The sequence below is a fragment of the Micromys minutus genome (assembly GCF_963924665.1).
Source record: "Micromys minutus genome assembly, chromosome: 9".
Classification (NCBI taxonomy): Eukaryota; Metazoa; Chordata; class Mammalia; order Rodentia; family Muridae; genus Micromys; species Micromys minutus.
Genome location: NC_137978.1, coordinates 16,552,328 through 16,563,265, shown reverse-complemented (window position 1 = coordinate 16,563,265; position 10,938 = coordinate 16,552,328).

The window sequence follows — 10,938 nt, the reverse complement described above, 5'->3', positions numbered from 1 at the left end:
AGATATACTACTGAATATCAGATCTGACACTATGATTCAAAACAGTAGCAAAATTAGTTCTGAAGTAGCAATGAAATAGTTCTATGGTTGGGGTCACCACAACATGAGGACCTGTATGAAAGGGTCACAACATTAGGAAGGTTGAGAACTCTGTACGAGAAAAAGGGGATTAAGTAATACACTAGACCCAAACGGCCTCAGCATTCGATCCCAGCGACTGATCTCCATCATCTGTAAAATGGAGAAAATAGTGGTCCTTAGTATGTTTTGTGCCTAAATTTCCCTCTAGTTTCCTACCCTCTGAAAAGTCCCTTCAGTTTTTTGAGCTTTCTCTGCAAATTTCTAAACAATAAGAAAACAGATAAGTATAAAAATATGTGAAACCATTTGCAAATGCCAGCTGAACAGCAGCCATTACTTCGAACTCATCCGATCTCACTGAACTGCATTTTAATGTTCCCCAGGTGATCTATATGCCATCTTCCAGCTCTACCAGGAGACCACGGGCACCAGGCAGAGCAGGTTGCCCTGAGGACTGTTGGTGCTTGACCTTTACACTGAGCCAGGAAATCTCTTACAATCATTTTTTTTTTTTCGGGCCACAGTTAGAGGCACTGATATTCCTCCATATTTCTTACCCAAGAGAAAAAGAACTCTAATTTTCATATCGGTGTTAGATGCTGTCCCATCATGCATATGTTCATATTACTAAAGTAGGTTCTTTTTCTTTGTCATCTGCAGGGTAAGATGAAGTATCCTCTGACCTAGAATTATGAGACTGGGGTCACTTAGCCCTTGAGAACTGGCTTCAGATTATAGAGTGAGGTGCAGTTATAAAGCAGGGACAGGTGACTATGACATTTCTGACAGAACACAATCCTAGTTTTTGTGATCCATTTTTGGGAAGATACCTCATCTTCAAAGTGCATTAATTCTAACAATGCTATCTCCAGAGTATAATTAAATTTCAATTAGGCAAACATTTGGTGTCTGTCTTAATTATGGATTTACTGCTGTGAACAGACACCATGACTAAGGCAACTCTTATAAAGACAACATTTAATTGGGGCTGGCTTACAGGTTCAGACTTCAATCTATCAGCATCAAGGCAGGAGAGTGGCAGCATCCAGGCAGGCATGGTCCAGGAGGAACTGAGAAATTCTACATCTTCATCTGAGGGCTGCAGGCAGAATACTGGCTTCAAAGCACCTAGGATGAGGGTCTTAAAACCCACTCCCACAGTCACACACTTACTCCAACAAGACCACACCTAGTCAAACAGGGCCACACCTAGTCCAACAGAGCCACACCTTCTAATAGTGCCACTCCTTGGGCCTAGCATATACAAACCATCACAGTGTCTTTAGAAAGAGAAATTCTAACCAAGACCTTGGCTGGGTCTGTGGTAATTACTATGAGCCGTTCTTAGTCCTGGAATGGGACAGGCCAGGTTGTATGGAACCCATAGAACCAATGCATCCCTACTCTCATCTATGACAGTAAAAGAAAATAGACCACCGTCCAAAAATGGAACTTAAAAGGCCAGACTCTAATGGTTGGAGTACTAAGGCCCTGTATTCAAAGGCTGAGGAAAAGTATGGTTATTCATCTCTAGTAAGGAATATTCTGTCCCCGATGAAAGCTGGAAGTGTGGGAACTGCTATTCAATTCTCAGCTTCCGGGGACCGGGTGAGGGAGACCAAAACAGATTGCGTCATCACCTTTCCTATGTCCATGTGGCATGCTTCAGACCATAAGAGACATAGAACTCCTGGACACTGAACTCCATGTTTCGATAGTTGTAGAGGTGGGGTAAGGACATTTTTTCCCTCCCCATTGGCGGGAAGGGAGTCTGGCCCTTGTCCTTTCCTATCACATCTGAGAGAGAGTGTAGAAATCTCAGACTGGTACCCAGCATCACTGTGCATGGAGCCTCCACCTTTTGACTGTTGAAAACTGTTAGGCACAGGATGTGAGAAGTGGGTAAAAGAAGGTGACTTCTCTGTTTTCTCTCCTCCCACAAAAGAGGAAGAATAACGTGAATGAGCTTTTAGAAGTTGGAGGAAACAATGAGGGGAGAGAAAAGAATACAATTTAGAGAAGTGAGAAGAAATTCAAGTCATACCCGGGCTAGACACAGGAAAAGATGTGGAATCAAATATAATGACACAGGAGCCATCTAAGTCACATGGGTCCATCTTCTGTGAAAGGAACATCAAAGTCAGCTCAGGACACATCCAACACAAGTTTTCAGCACATAGGATATTCATCTGCTTCAAAACGACAGAGGGCAGGGATAAGAGACAAAGAGGCGATAGAGGAAGAAGGAGAAGGGAAAGGAACAAAAGAGGGGGGAGAAGGGGCAAGGGAGAGGGAGGAGGGGCGTTTGTCCTAGAGGGGAGCTGGGAAAAATGACTGTCTCTGGATAGAGAGAGACATGGAGCACGGGAAGATGGAGGGTTGGAAGGGGGAAGAGGTAAAAAAGGTAGAAACCCTGTATTAGGATGAGGTGTTTAATTTTAATTGGACATGTTAGGTGAGCCAAAGAAGGCTTTTGATTCTGAATTTAAATAGTTTGATAGCTGGACCTTGGTAATCAGCCCAAGGAAGAAGAATTGGCCAAATAAGGGAATAAACCTTGGGGGACAGTTTTAGGAATGTAATTTGGCAGGTTTTTTAGCAAGGTGAAGGGAATGGGGGTGAAGGGCAGGACCTGCCAGAGCTACATGCTTGAGTGAGCTAGTGTCCTTTCACTTAGACCCTGAAGGAGCTCATCTGTGAAGAAGTTCTAAGACAGAATACTTTCCATTAAGACAGTCTTTGAGGTGTAAGAAAATTAGTCATCAAACAATGGACATAGAACTGGGTGGGTAGACTTTGCTGCCCAAACCACAAGATGATTATGCCAAGGTCAACTTAAAGATCTGCCATGTTTGTAAAGCACTTTGAAAGAAAAAGTATAAATTGGTGTTTTGCATAAAAATTTCGATGACACATTAACCTTAATTGGCCTTCTATCACTAAAGGAAAATATAAGACACAGACTAAATAAATTAAAATAGGTTGCTTGGAACTCTTGGTTCAAGTCCAAGGTTTGCTAAATTAACTTGGTCCTTAGGACAGCAGTGCATGCTGACAGGAATGGTGTCAGAGCTGGATCTTATATGTCTGTGAAGGAACAGTGAGAGACAGACAGAGAGCAGCAAATAAAGTGGGGCAAGAAGGAGAAGAAGGGTCTGAAGAGCAGGAGTAAGAAAAACCAGAGGACAGAAGAGGAGGATACAAGTAATCATCCCACGATCTCCACCCATGACCTAAGAGTCTCCTCTTCCACTGTTGAAGGCCCGCAAGACTACACAGTACCAGCACCCAGGGGCCTGGGCCCTTTGGAGTACATTTCACATGCAAGCTACAGCATCCAATAAATGGAAGCTGGTTCAGACCTGTCTTTGAGTCTAACAAAATAACACACTACGATGCAATCCAAACCAAACAAAAGGAAATAAGTCAAAATCCCGCTCTCTGAGATTTGGAGCCTTCACAGTTTCCCCCAAATATGTCTTCTGGCCAAACAATTCTATGTGGGTTCAACTTACAGGCCGCGATGGATCGGCCCAATTTCTACATCCTACAGCCCCATAGGTGGAAGGTGGAAGGGGCCGGGAGAGGGGCAGGACACCCTCAATCCCTGTCCTGTGTTGCTCATGGACAGGGAGAACGGCTTCTGCTGTCTGCCTCCCTGCCCAGGTGGCAAGCGCTCTCTGCTACTCCTGGACTCCGTGGGAGCCTTCCGTGCGCACAGCACTGTCAGCCAGACTCCTAGAGCTCCCGGTGAATTATTTTTTCCTTACAACTTAATTTTGTTTTAAAGAGAGATGCATGTGCAGATTTTTTAAAGCATTTTGGCATAAAAAGATATGAATCTATTTTTGTCAGTACTTGATTTTTTTTCTTTAAAGGTTTGATAGTATGCATTGAGTTCTTACTATTTACCATAAGCATAAAGAACATGTAAAACAAAACGTAACGTGGAAATAGTCAAAGTTTTCTTGGCGTGTATATATTAAACATAATGATTTTTGGTGAATTATTAAAGCAGCACCAACTCCAGGCTCAATGGGAAGGTGGCCTTGTTCTCGAGCGGCCCCTGCTGGCGAGCTTCGCAATCGTTCCGCTTCAGTGTGCTACCCACGTCTATTCCTGGTGGGAGGGGTGAGGCTGAGCTACAGCCCAGCCAGCCACTTGATTGGTGTGCATTTTGGAAGCTGCGCCTGAAGCACTGCCCGTTTCTCAGGAGAGCTGAAAAGCGTGCCAGGTCACCAGTGCCTAAGGGACAGAATCGATTTCCGACGTCCCTGGAAGAAAGGATCTATCCCTCAAACGAAACAGAAAAACATCCACCCGTTGCTATCCAGGATTCTCAGGCTTATCCTCTACCTCTTTGGCACAGAGGGCAGCAGAGCTGCCTGGCCAGAGAGGGCACTTGAGCAACCGAGCCCTTGCTTGCTGAAGGATCAGGCAGTGCTGTAAAGCTGTGTGGAAGAGAGTTCACCCTGTCTACCTGCTCCCACGACATTGCCATAGTGCAAATGGAAGTGGCCCTTTCTGTGTTTGTTCCCAATGCCTGGGGAATAAAGGTGGATGAAGAAAGGAGCTCCCTGCAGGAATCTCCACTGAGGCATGCTCCCTGCCTCAACTCAAAGCAGACAGGCAGATTCAGATGAAATAGGTTTAGTCAGGAAAAGATGATGGAGCCTTTTTAAGTATCTCCTTGTACTTTAGGCCTTATGAATGTCACAGTGAAACACTGTGGGTTCCATTCGAACCTTTTCTTTGGTAGAATCCATCTCTGTGTCTATGGTCCTCCAATGACTTTCCTGCATATGTCACAGACCTTAGCCTACAACGGTGTTTCAAGAGATACACAACTTAGAAGGAGGTATCCTGATGGGGGATGGGGACTGTTTCCCAAGTGCAAAGGAGGGAGTCCAACTGGAATTAAGGACTATACACCGGGGCAATTCCGTGCCTCCTGATAAGAAGTTTCAGTAACACTTTCTTTCCTGTCACATAGGCCTTCTGCTGTATTTGAGTTCATCTAACCACAGGGGAGCACCCGACACGATCAGCAGATCAGCACTCATCCCCATATGGAGAGTGCTCGTGATCTCAGGAGGTACTCTCCTCTCTCTCTCTCTGTCTCTCTCTCTCTCTCTCTCTCTCTCTCTCTCTCTCTCTCTCTCTCTCTCTCTCTCTCCTCTCTCTCTCTCAAACTTCTAGTCAAACTGTGCAAATCTGCAATGAGCCCTTCACCTGGGAAGAATTATTTTCCTGGAGAGCATCATGGCTTGGTATGCCTGTGTTTCTCCACTACAGTCATCTGGATTCTTCTCACCTGGCTCCTGGTTTAATGGGACTACATGGAGCTAAGGTATGGTGTATTCTTCCCCAAATTCCCCGGTTCAGATTGACATATACTGCTTCTCACTTAACTCGTAAGCATAGTCTTACCCTTTAGGCCCCTCATGTTGCTCACTTTCCTAGGCCAAATGCTCTGTATCATTTGAAAACCTACTCATGTGATAACTAAAGTAGAACTTGAACTCATTTCAAACCTTAGACATCAAAATAAGGTACAATGTCCTAAGTCATCTAGGATGATAGAGGTACCTCCTGACCTACGACCTCTTTTTTGGTAGTATATTGTCGAAGAACAGATTTGGCACTGGATCCTGGGATCTATACTTGAAAATTTGCAGTTGCAGCTATTTTTCTATCAGTTATGATCCATTAAACATACAAAATAGTTCAAAGGCAGTACTGTCTTTATTGTTGCATTCTTCATTTTCTCCTGTGAATTTTCTCAAACTCCTATGTGCACGAACTTTCTCATGTCCAGTGTTCTTTAAAACTATCTGCACATGGTCTTGTTTTTGTTGTTGTTTAATTTGACGACTCACAGTAAAGCATTAGTTGGACCCACCCAACATTAACCTGGAACAGCTCGCATAGATGCAGAGAGGGAGCTTACTAAGGTCAATTCTTCCTTTCATAGCTCAGCATCTAAATTGCTAGGCTCCCCATGACCCATGCTAGCACGTCTGCTTCCATTTTGACCTTTCTAAGAGTTCTGTGCCTCTGCTACCTGGTTTGGTTTTGATATAGTTCATCTCCATCAACTGACCATTTATAAGAAGTTTCCAATTTAGTTCCGTCAGGAGATATAGACTAGTAATACTACCTGGGAATAGAAAAACAGCAGAAGGCAAGTACAGTGGTGAGGTAGTAGACAACCTCTCTTCTTTGCCTTCAGGACCAGAGTTCATTCCTACAGTGTGAGTGTCATGCCTCAGATGGGCATCCCACATGAATTTTCCTACTTTCCTTTTTGCCTGCTCACACAAAGCTCTCTCTGTTTTATTCTGGTTTCTTCTTAATGGTTTCCTAAAAGACAGAATGCCACAAAGCAGAAGTTAGACTTCTACCTTGTATAAGATGTCTGCCAGAATGGCCATGCAGGTGGACAGATGTTATGTCCTGGACAGTTATGTATTTTACCTACCTCAAAACTGAAGTTGATACTTTTCCCTTCCTGCCTCACAAATCCTTCAGGGGGACAATACAATCGCCCTTGGTTTGTGAGCGAGCAAATTTGACAAAGGAATTCACTAGTAGATTCACCCGAGTCACTTGTAAACATTGTAGAGGCAACTGGCCAGTCAAGGCTGTGTTTTCAGAAACTTGTAAACTCCCATATTCTATCTGCTAAAAGCAGCCCCAGCATTAAAAGAAACACCCATCCTCAAAGTGCACTGTTTACATTTCCTGGACATACAGAAAATATGTCTACTTATCAAGAAGTTAGGTTCCACACAAAACTTTGAGAAGTTACTCCATCCTTACAATCTAAAAGCATGAATGGAAAGTTCTTAGGGGTTGTTCTTCCTTTGGAGTCATGTAATAATCAATGTTCTCACAATGGTGCTAGCCAGTCCCTTGTTACAGGGAATTGTGACTAACCTCTGAGAAATAACTTCATGTCATTTCCACTTTGCCCTAAACTAATTCCTAAATAATCTGAAAGGCCATTTCAGTACCTTTTGAACTAAGAACTATAGTTCATGTTTAAAAGAAGAGGTAATCATCCTAGTCTCTGGTTAGTTGATATGTCTGGTATTTAATTAAAAAAAAGAGGTCTGCCAGAGAGTGTTGCTAATGTCTGTTCCATAAAATTTAACGCCACATTTAAAGGAAACTTCCTGGGATGGGGGGCCTGCTCCCAGGTCAAGGGAAACTCAGTGAAGGGCTGTGTCTGCTGATCATGAGTAAAAGGTCAGAAATCAAATTGCAGATCATGTTTCTGATCCTACCGCTGTCTTCAATGATACGGTCTTATCTCTAGGGTTTTCAGACAGGACCCTGTCACTGAAGACACCAAACACTTGTTCATAAGACATAAAGATATCAATTTCAAACTGACAAGCCAACTGTTGTTCCTGGGTATTTTTCATAGTGCCAGTAGGTGCCATGTAAGCTCCTGAGGGAGGAAAGACATTAATTGTCTTACCAAATGCTGCAATACCATCCTGCACACTAAATATCCCACCAATGCCATAGTGGCATGGCTGCCCTAGGGATAACCAACAAGTTTGTTACTGCATTGAGGGGTCCTCCAAATGAGTGAATTATGCCTGGCACTGTGGTGAAGTGAATCATATCACCAGACAAAAAACTGAGAAGTTTGAACGTATGCAGACACCCTGGTATTCTCATATCTGAGATATTAAAATGGCTACTCCAGCTTGTTTATTCAGACCATTTGCTTGGATTTTTTCAGTCTTTTACACTGAGGTAGTATCTGACTTTTTCACTGAGATTTTTTTTTCTTTTATGCAGAAAAATGTTGGGTCTTCTTTTCATATCTAGTCTGTTGATCTATGTCTTTTTATTGGGGAACCGAGTCCATTGATGTTAAGAGATATTAAGGAACAGTGATTGTTGCTTCCTATTATTTTTGTTGTTAGAGGTAGAATTACATTGGTGTGGCTATCTTCTTTTGGGTTTTCTGTGAGAAGATTACTTTCATGCTTTTTAGGGTATAGTTTCCCTCCTTGTATTGGAGTTTTCCATCTATTATCTCTTGTAGGGCTGGATTTGTGGAAAGATTTTATTTAAATTTGTTTTTGTCATGGAATATCTTGGTTTTTTCCATCTATGCTAATTGACAGTATTGCTGGGTATCGTAGCCTGGGAAAGCATGTGTATTTTCTTAGGTTCTGTATGACATCTGCCCAGGATATAGCTTTCATTGTCTCTGCTGAGAATCCAGTTGTAATTATGATATGTCTGCCTTTATATGTTACTTGACCATTTTCCCTTACTGCTTTTAATATTCATTCTTTGTTCTGTGCATTTGGTGTTTTGATTACTGTGTGATGGGAGGAATTGTGTTTCTGTTCCAATCTACATGGAGTTCTGTAGGCTTCTTGTATGTTTTTGGTCATCTCTTTCTTCAGGTTAGGAAAGTTTTCTTCTATAATGTTTTGAGAATACTTACTGGCCCTTTGAGTTAGAAATCTTCACTCTCTTATATATAAGTTATCCTTAGGTTTGTTCTTTGCATTGTGTCCTGCATTTCCTGGATGTTTTGGGTTAGGAGGTTTTTGCATTGTGAATTTACTCGACTGTTGTGTAGACATCTTTTATTTTATCTTCTTCTTCTGCTGCTGCTGAGATTCTCTCTTCTATCTTTTGCATTTTGTTGGTGGTGCTTGCATCTGAAAGATGTAATAATGTTGGAATCAAGAATAGAATATGCCTATTCTTCATAAGTAAGTAAAGGCTGCATATTAAGAAATACAATGACCTTTCATAATTGCACTAAAAAAGTAGGCTAAGGATAAATTTGTGTCAAAAAAAATCAGGTCCCAGGATGAAGCACTTTGATAATGCAAGAAAACACTTTTTTTGAACTTACAATGATCTTACAGCATGCAACACAACTTTCAATTTGTTACTGATACTTGCTGTAACATCCCCTTATGCAAAAAAAGTGGTGCAGCCAATTTCTTCACATAAATGTTCATGGGTATATCTGGTGTGTGTGTGTGTGTGTGTGTGTGTGTGTGTGTGTGTGTGTGTATGCTATGTCTCAAAGGAAGAGTAATAAAATTTCAGACAGAGACAGAAGGTAAAGAATCCCGTTCTCTCCATACTAGCCCCATGAACATACTTACTGGATTTCCACATTTCTTTGATCTTCCTAATTATTTAAAAATCACACTTCAGTCACCTATGTATATCCACAGGAATAACAGAAACAGAGGCATTAGAAGGCTATTGAGACCCAGAAGATGGAAGGGCACTGAGAAAGTCTGGAAAGCCAAGGAAACCATCACCAGCATAAGCAGATGTAGATGGTGAGGGGACATTTATCCCAAGTGTGTGTGTCAGTGTAAACTCTGGAAGCATAAAAAAACTACAATTATCAACAGCTTGAAAGCAAATATTCCAGTTAGATACAATTTCTTTCTCCACAAGCAAACAAGTGACTTTATTATTCTCTTACAGAGAAGGGCTTTTCCAAATATATAAAATCATACATAGAACACTTATTATTGCCATTAAATAAATTAAATCTATTCCTAACTTTAAAAATGAGTGCAAAGACTTTGAAATCTGAGGTACACTTTAATGACTGCAGATCCCTTACTGCTGTGAGGACATATTGAGAAGCTAGAACTGCTCCACTGTGATTCGATAAGGGCAATGAGAACGGGACTGACTCATGTACACTATCCTGAGCAAAATTATAAACATTGCATGCTGATTTGTATGGTTTTAATAGTACTGAAGCCACAGAGTCTGAGATTTTAAGCATTAAAATACAAGTTTCAGGTACTCACCATGTGTATTGGTTTGGAGGAAAAATATCATTTGGTTTCTACATGTTGGAGGTTGGTATTCAGGACAGCAGCGTTCACAGTACATTGGAGACTTCATCACATCCTCCAGGAACAAAATTTATTGATGAAAAGCCATTGATTTCAGATGAGTAGTCTACTAGGTAGTAAAGCTTTGCTGAAGGAAGGGTAGGAGCCTCCATCCTAATTACAAACTTTGCCTGTCTGCCTGTTAGAGACCAGGTAATGAGGAAAGTATTGAGACACATGGTCTTCCCACTATGCAATGGATTCAGAAATCCATGGAGTTAATAGTCTAATGTTGTGAGACAAAATATATGACAATTTAAGCCTCAAAACTTTAAGTATCTTACTACTCTTGTTTATGTTTATAAATGCATCTGTGTGTGCATGTGTGTAAGTTTTTGTGTGTCTGTGTGTGTCTGCATATATTTATGTATGTCTATATGCCTGTGTGTCAATGACTGTGTTTTTTTGTAACTGCATATGTGCCTGTATGTGTGTTTGTTTGTTTGCATATATTTGAGTATGTGTACATGTGAATTTGTATAAGGATATGCATGTGTATGTTTGCAAAGCTTTGTGAGCATTTGTAAAAATGTCTGAGACTTTGTACATGTGTGTAGGTGTCTATGCCTGTATGAGTGTTTATGTTTCAATGGTGTGTCTATGTGAAAATCTGTGAATATGTGGGTGAATGTGTGCTTAAGTGTTTGTCCACTGTGTTTTTATGTGTTGAAAACTGTCTTATATGAGAGAGTATGTGTGTGCATGAATTGGGGTCTTTTATACCTGTCTAACTATTGTAAGAATGTGTGAGTGTTTGTGCATGTGTGAGTACGTGAGTATGTGTATTGTTGTATCTCTGGGTTTGTATATGTGTGTAAGTCTGTGTACATGTCTCTGTGTCAGTATGTGTGTGCATATAGATGTGAGAATGTCTATTTGTGTGTCTCTGTGTATATTTCTGTATGTATGTGAGTGTGTGTATTTGTGTGTGAATGTTTATCTCTCT